Source organism: Hibiscus syriacus, unplaced genomic scaffold (genome assembly GCF_006381635.1).
Source record: "Hibiscus syriacus cultivar Baekdansim isolate YM2019G1 unplaced genomic scaffold, ASM638163v2 tig00116995_pilon, whole genome shotgun sequence".
Classification (NCBI taxonomy): Eukaryota; Viridiplantae; Streptophyta; class Magnoliopsida; order Malvales; family Malvaceae; genus Hibiscus; species Hibiscus syriacus.
In genome coordinates, this window is record NW_024063511.1 from 635,360 (window position 1) to 644,293 (window position 8,934).

Genomic DNA, 8,934 nt, shown 5'->3' on the forward strand with positions numbered 1-8,934 from the left:
AAGTTCACATTCGGATGGATTATGGTTTTGAACAATGGTCAGCCCTTCACACCTGCCAAACTCCCCTTTCATTTAAGATAATTTATCGGTGCCTTAATTAGTTGTCTTTTCATTCATCAATTTACCTATGATTTGATATTTAATATTTTACATATCTATTTTACGTAATCTTCAAGATAAATTCTCTAATATAATATATCATTTACGTATAACACTTATTAATTATGATTATCTATAGAGCACGCTGATCTTTTGTTTTCCTTCCAACTGATAATACTCTCAGGCCTCTAGATACAAACAACGTTTCTTTCCTGTCAGAGTGTTAGTAAAAAAAATGCCATTCTCAAGTTTGCAGCTTACAAGAAATAATTCGCCGTTGTATTTTTTGGACGAGTTGGCAACGCAACCTGGTTTTCTGCTCAACAAGGAAAGATATCCATCTCGGTTCCAACTTCCAAAGATTCTGCACAGTATGGCAGTAGAAGCCGAATACCGGGCAACAAAATGAATCGCCCTTTGAAATCCTTGATGGTTAAACATAAAAGTAAAATAAGAAACACAATTTGCAATCCATCCTAAATAATCCCCGTGGAGATGCTAGTAGTCGCATTTATCATCGGTGAGTGCTCCGGGATATATGTACGACCTGTTGCATCATAAAAGGATTCACCATGAAAGATAAAACATAAACATTTGACGGTATCCAGTAAGAAAGTGTAATGCTTTACAGAATGAAGAAACTAGAATGAAATGAACACGATCTGCAAAATCTGTTAGAGGAAATGTAAACGTAAAATGTAAAACTAACTTATGGTTGAAGAGGAGAGACTACTAAATACAATTTGATTGAGAACAGGCAAGTTTAGTGCCACTCACCGGAGTTTTATAAACCACACACATTCTAAAATTTTTCATCATGCCAATTGTAAGGCAGATCATAAATAAAATAAAACAGATGGATATCTTTCTCCTTGACATCAATCCGTAAACTGTCCAGTGTTATTATGCCATCAGTCAACGGAAGTTGCTCCATCTTAACCGTAGCCATAGATTGAGCAGGAATACGTATGAAGCAATCGATTGATTTGTTATCATGTGTGCATTCAAAGTTTGAAATAATATTTGAAAAAGGTGATAGTGATACATTACCCTAGTGGTACTTTACTCTGCAGCCAGAGATGAGTACATCCCAAACCAGAAGTTGGAATGAAATTAGCTATTGGAGCCAACTGCTCGTCAAAAGAAGTAGACGAGTGGGCATTGAGACAAGTCTCTGCATTGCACTACCATGCCTCTCTCTACTTGCTTTCCCGGCAAAGGCAGAAAAACCAAGAAATCGGCTCCTTGGCATTGTTGGATAAGAATTCAATGAAACACAGATGGAGGTGAGGTAAAGGAGGCTGGAGCAAGAACGGTCACAGTTAGATCCTCAGGTGTCAAATTTGAAGCCTGAAGAGTTAAGACCTGACAATCACATCAGTGAAATAAGATTTGTCACAGTTAGATTAATATGTAAGTAGCATGTGAGGACGAAAGAGAGTTAGAATCAGATAGAATAAAACCTGAACTGGAAGCTTGGAGGATCTTTCACTTGATCCAGAATATTGTCCTGACATTTCGCTATTGACAGAGATCATAAGATCCCTTGAAATACTTGGTCTCCAATTGGTTGGCTGCTTTAAAAATAACCTTGACTCTATATTTAACATAAAAAACGATACACTAATAATCAGAACATGTAATTAATGCAAAGCTTTCCAGATGATACTGTAAACTAAGAGAAACAGACGCACATACCACTGTAGTTGCAACGACATGCTACCATAATTGCATACTGGTTACCAATCAAAGAACTTCCCTTTTGGTTGAATGTCTTCAAAAGGGATTTCCATCTGGATGACTTGGACTTTTCTCCATAAGTTTTGAGGTTCTTCCGCATAGAAGAAGCTGGTTTTAAAATAAAATAATGCTCTTCACCCCTCCTGCAACAGAGACTATCGATAAGCTCATGGGAAGGGACAGTCCTTCCCACTTATACATCGATGAGACGGTAGATACAATTCTTCTAAACCTTAATTCCGAACACACCCCAAGAAATAGATAACTGCCAAATATTTTTATACCCTTCAAAGGCAGTCCCGGGGCATGCAACCATTTGTTGTGAATTTACTATTTAATATTCTGCAACAATGTCTTGTTGCTCATAAAATGATCAGCACATTATGCCATCTATTCTAAGAGAGAATGACTAAATACAGCAACAAAATATTGACATATTTTGCATTTTGGGGGTTTACACCTTAATCATCAAGCTAAACTGCTAAATGTCAAAGAACACTCTGAAGTATATTAAGGTACCTAGAGTGAAAACAACCTGAGAGCTAGATTTGGCAAACTATGATAGTTTCCAGCTTCAATACATGCAACTGGTAAGGAAGCAGGTGGTCCAACTTTTGAAGCCTCTTCTAAAACAACTGTTATAGCATCTACGTATACAACAATATCTGGTATACGCGCTGGAGAAACATTCTGCAAAATAACATCACAAGTGAATAAAAGAACCTATTGACCATGTCCACAGAGAGTGGAAACGAAGAGTTTATGATATACCAGGTAATAGTAAGTATTAGGGTTTACCTTTATCTGAACACAAAGAAGGTCATCCGTAGTGCAGTTGGCAGCATATGAATGAATCTCAACGGGTTGAATTATTTCAAGTTTCTTCCTCCATCTTCTTCCCGGGATATGGATCCCCCATAACCCACAACGAACAGAAAATCTTTCCCGCTCTAGTGACACACCCTGAAAAAATAAAAGCTCTTCAATCCCTGTTCTTTGACTCTTAAAAATCTTTTGAGAAGAGTATCGATCCACCTCATCAAGGTCAAGTGATGGTTTAGAACTTTGGGCTTTAATAGGTCCCCGAGGAGGAGGAACACTTTGAGGAAGAGATGACATGGAGTAACTTCTTAAATTACTAAAAGAAAAGAGCTGAGAACCAGAGGAGGCAGAATGGCTAGACCTATGAGATGGGCTACCCATTCCAGAACCTGAACTTAAAGGAGAAGATAAAGCACGAGGTGAAGGAAGAGTGTTATCCACAGGAAGCAACCATTTCAACAGTTGATTCAATACGCCAATTAGAACCTTCCCAAAAAAATGCCAACTAGAACAATTGATCATGAAATAAAACGCATCCAAGAGCTTCTGCAATCAACTAGCAATGCCAGAAGTCAGCTTGTAAAAGCTAGCATACAAAAGTATGATTCCAAGTTACCAACCCTTTCTCACAATAGCATCCAAGAACTCAAATCAGTGACTACAGGTAATGTCAGCAAATCTGGATATCAAGCAGCAAGGTCTCACACTCTCACTAGCAAAGATCTATTGAAGAGGAGTTTAGGAGCTCCACAAAGACAAAACCAATAGTGCTCCCCATCTTGTCATCAACATGGCTAATCTCAACAACTCAACTAAAAAAAATCCCTCTATTCTCCTCCCATTTCTTTTTCCAATAGGAAAGTTCAATTGATTGTATCATTGTAATTAAAAGATTTCTTGTCAGAAAAGGGAAACAGTTTTTGGGATAGGATGGTAGATTCTTTCCAGTTTCTGACAGTGGTGGACTGGAAACTGCATTAGCCTCTAATTGGAGGCAAGACAGAAAGGATGGTTCAAGAAAGAGGCAGAGACGGCTACAGAGAGTACATTACTGGCACTTCTCCTTGCCATTCTCATCCCTATGCAAGTCTGGGTTTTAAGCACACCGCAGTTACTACACCCAGCTGAATGTTTACCAGGTTGACAATAACACACATCCAACATAGTCAGACAGAACTATCAAGCAGCTTTTACAACAACGTTGCATGCAAAACAAACAACTTATTACTATCAGCTAAAAAATTAAGTACAAATGCCTCCCGCATTTCCAAAGTCAAAGAAAATAGTAAAACAATATCATTAACAATATAGTTCTTCGGTGGTGCTTACCACTATATCTCCATTGGAAAGAGAGCAACACTTGACAGTACCTCTAGCTGCTCCACCAGAAACATTGGAACCAAAGTTTCCTCTATCAATAACTGCAGTTAGACTAGTTATGTTTTTAGCAGTGTTTTTGGTTTCATTTTGAACAGACCATTGACTATCTATTTCAGATGAATCAGAAGCTGTCTGAGGAGCACATTTTTTCGACCACAGAGGTTCATCCCTCTCTGCAATCCTAACAAAGAAATGCGAGTTATTAAACCTTTTTAATAGTGTTTCAGTCTGTCTTTTCTGGTCTTCCATTCTAAGAAATTATTCACTATCATAGACATCTTTTGCTGGATCAATCTTCTTTTTCTCCAAGTTCTCATCATTCAGATCCGTTACAGCACTACCATGATTCACTTCCTCTCCTCCTGCCACTGAATTTGTCTCACCCTTCTTGTTTAAATTTTGTTTCTCAGCATCTTTGTGCATGCCACTTTTACTCATCACTGCAGCAACTTTAAAAGGGGTAATAATTTCTGTTTCCTGATTAGATGCTGATAAGCATGCTAGAACATGGAGTTGTTCACCTAGAGAAGAAAACAGGAAAGATTTCAAGTTTCAAATAGAATATCTCTTAAGTGAATGCAAACCGACCGCATGCTAAATCTTTAAAGAAATAAGAGGCTGAGAAGAAAAATGGCACCAGGAAAAACAAAAGAACGATCCAGGGAACGTAATAAGCGTATGTCTGGTGCATGATTCCAATCATCAGGGAGAGCCCCTAGAGAGGCATATCAAAATTAGTATATAACTAAGAAATACCAAATACTTGCATATTAACTCAGGAAGCAGATCAAGAACCGATAAAACTTCAAGGAGATAGAAAATATCAGGAAATTAAGTTGAAATATTCTCAAAATAGTTCCACCAACATGGTATACCTTAAGAATCTAACAAGCCATCACACGCACAATTCTATGCCATACAAATGACTCTATAGTTAAAATTACAGCCTATGAGGCTGGTGGTTTAGGAGTGCTTAATATTAGTAACATGAACAGAGCATTACTAGGGAAGTGGTCTTGGAGATTTGCTAATGATAAGGATGCTGTTTGGAGGAGGCTGATATGTTCTAAATACAATATTGATCCTTTTTCATTATTGTTCAATAGCAAAATCCCAGCTCAAGCTTCTTGGATTTGGAGTTCGGTGGTGAATGCTTATTTTAAAGAAGACTCGTTTGGCTCTAATTTTCGCAGCATGTGCAGAGTTCAAGTTGGGAATGGTCAATTTATTCGGTTTTGGCAGGACAAATGGGCAATGGACTGTCCTCTTAAGGTCTCTTTTCCGAGGCTGTTCGCAATTTCTTCAAACCAGAGTGGAAAACTGATTGAATTTGGCGAGTTCAGTTCTTTGGGATGGATTTGGAATATTCAGTTGAGGAGAAGTTTGGCAGACTGGGAATTTGAACAGTGGGCTAACTTGATGTCTATCATTTCTAATTTTTGTCTGTTTAAAGAGGCAATCGACGGTCTGATATGGAAAGGAAACGGAACGGGTGTTTATTCTGTAAACTCATGTATGAAGACTTGTTCCTTGGCTCAAAAGGAGGATTCTTTTTGGAAGAATATTGTGTGGAAAGGTTTGGTGCCACCAAGAGTTGAGTTATTTATGTGGCAGGTAGTTCTTCAAAAACTGCCAGTGAGGTCTGAACTGGCTAAGAGAGGGGTTACGGGAATTGTAGAACTTTCTTGTCCTTTATGTAATTTGGTGGATGAATTCTTCTCATTTATTTTTCTCTTGTTCTGTCGTGTGGTCACTTTGGAACAAATTTGTGCATTATTGAAGTCTTAATGTGGTTCTTCAAGAGAATGCGCAGAAGTTCCTCCAAGCTTGGGAAGATCTAAATCCTAGGTCTGCTATTTGGAAGTTTATTCCTGCCGTTGTTATTTGGACTATTTGGAAAGCTAGAAATGATATTGTATTCGATAGAGGGAAGATTGACCAACCTAACCTGTTTTTCTTAGCAAGAGTACGGCTTGCGTCTTGGTTTTTAGCTAAGTTTGCAGATTCTGTTATTTCTATGGATTCTCTAATCGGTGACCCTTCCCTAGGGGATTCATGCTTCCCACTCAACAAATCGATTGTTTCTACAATTCCTTGGTCCCCCCTCCTAAGGGCTTTGTAAAATTGAATGTGGATGCAACTACAAGTTGTGATTGGAAGAGCAATGGAGTTGCGGGTATTCTAAGAGATGAGGAAGGTCTTCTTGTATTATCTTTTAAGGAGGCTACTGGTTCGGGTCCACCTATTTTGATGGAGTTAAAGGCTATTCAGAAGGGCTTACTTTTCTTTAATTCAGTGAGAGGAGATGTTAATGGTCGGTTGATATTAGAATCAGACTGTAAATTGGCAGTTGATTGGATTAGGAATGGAATTTTGTGTCCTCATTTTTTTGTCTTCATTGTCAGGGATATAGCAGTTAAGATTAAAGATGTGGAGGGTGTTATTAGATGGGTCGCTAGAACAACCAATATAGAGGCTGATGGGTTGGCTAATCTGCCATTGGATAATTTCAGTATGTTTTAGGGGTATTTTATTTTGGGTTTTTAGGAGTTTTTGTAAGGGACTTATCTTCATGTTGTAATCTTATGTATTTCATTAATGAAGTATAAGGCACTCTTTTCCTCCTTCCTCTGATGAAGGAACTCTGAGTTCCTTAATCAAGAAGGGGGTTTTAATGAGGCCTTCAATTCCTATCAAAAAAATATATATATATCTATAACCAAACAGATGATCATATACACTTCATCTACCATCAAATTTCGGTACATTTAACTTTTATATTTCAGTGATTACTGCATTCTCATTATAATTTCCAGACGTCATAATTAAGCAATTAAAACAAATATCAAGACATTGGCTTTCTACGCAACCTCAATTATCTGTAATTTGGATGTTAAAATCAGATTAACTCAATGCACACCATGGTGTTATACACTTGAAGCAAAGCTCTATATTTCAAAACTAATCACTATTTTACAAAATTAACCTTTTTTAAAGGAGTAAGGAGAGGAGAAAAAGGAACGAAAATGAGTAAAATCCAATCAATAAAACCATAAGTAGAGATGGGAAAAACTACCAAGAATCAAGAATTGCCAAACAAAAATGTGCGGTTTTGTTGGCTTTAGTGGATAATTTGTTCTTTGCACTTACTATGTGGAATAATGATCCATCCATCCTCCTCAGTAACATCAGTGTGCCTCATGATGACAGAAGCATTCTTATCACTAGCAACATCAGAATTCTTGCCTAAAAATCCATTGCCTTGTCCATGATTTTCAACCATGGGATACTCAGGAAACAGATCTTCTACTATAAGCCTATCCAAACTTTTCACAGACTTGGGAACATACGATGACTCAGGCATATCCACTTGTACCGGAGATGGTTCTGGTGTTCCCTGTTGATTGGCCGCGGCAGAAGAAAGTTCATTGTTTCCACCAATATCAGCTTCTGCAACGATAATTTACAACTCAAGAACTCGGGAAACAAGTTTTACTATAAAAACAAGAATTCCATCATACCACGGACAACTTATGGCTGTTTCTCATTCAGAATCAATCAAGTTTCTCACTCGGCTCAAGTCCCTCAAGCAAAAGTGAACTTTGAATACAACCAAACCGAATGAACAAAACCACTCTTCCTACAATAAGCTAAACTAGGCCAATTTTCATTCACAGAAAAATCCTTGTCCTTTAAGTCTTCAAATTATCTTGGGTTTTAACTTTTTAACGTTTACAATAAAGTTCAAGTAAAATAAAAATAATAATTCTACCCAAGTAAAATCACAGAAGTAAAATCTAGGTAACTAGATAAAGCTGTGAACTCTTACGATTCCTAATCGGAAAATGGATTAAGACATTCAGTAAAATCACTAATATTTACAATCAGGCAAATTCAAAGCTAGATAATTAGAAAAACAAAACGAAAAATGAAATTCAATAACGAAAATGTGATTGAACGATTTGCATTTGGCTAGACATAGAAAAGGAATAAGATGACCGGAAATGGAATATCGCGAAGCGGTTACCTGATAGGAGATCAAATGCTGATGAGCATTCCATTTTCACTCTTTCTAACTGTTTGGCGCCTGGGAAAAGGGAGATCTGATTTCCTGACGGGACATTTTAACTATACTACACTCGGTTGTTCAATTAATTTGAGTTTACGTTTAAATCTGCTCGACCCCATTCCTTGTAAGCTAGCTTGATGGCAGTTTCCTTGAGCCCATTCCAATAAAACGATGGCGTTTAGAGCCCAACCTTTGCAATTTTCCTTTGGGCCTAAATGATTTTCCTAAATGGGTAGATGATGTGACAATTAAAAGATTTGGTATAGTTATATATTTAACCCTCGTTACTTATAATTTTATCATGTATTCTTAATTTTAATTGAATTCAATTAATTTAGTCCTCTAATTAGATGATGACATGTGTCACAACCTTCTTCTCATTTCTTCAATGTCGATTGCGTAGAAAGTTCATTAAATTAAAAAAACTAAAATTAAAAAAAATCTTCAATGAAGTGATGACATGTGTCATCATCTGATCAGCTAACTAATTTTATAGAATATATAAGTATGAGGACCAAATGTACAATTGTACTAAATTTTTTAACTGGCACACAACTCCTTCGTTAATTGTTAATAGCATGTGGCTTAATTGGTAATATCTAAATAGTTAAATAGTCTAATTGACAAAATTTAAAAATCTGATAGTCAAAAAAATACGTTCATAATTAATTATAATAAGTATAATTTATTAAAAAAATAAAGATAAAAATGCATTATTTTTATTATCATTTTGCTTGATTAAAATGACGCGGTTAAGAACCAGCGTCACTTGATATTCTCATTGTACATTCTTTGTTCTTTCTTGAAGGTAACTAAAGTTAGCC

General features: G+C 36.8%; 1 pseudogene; it reads right to left on the reverse strand.

Moving 5' to 3' along the window:
- Nucleotides 1-327: 327 nt before the first annotated feature.
- On the reverse strand, nt 328-8,173 carry LOC120193427 (annotated as a pseudogene).
- Between the last annotated feature and the right edge of the window lie 761 nt (nt 8,174-8,934).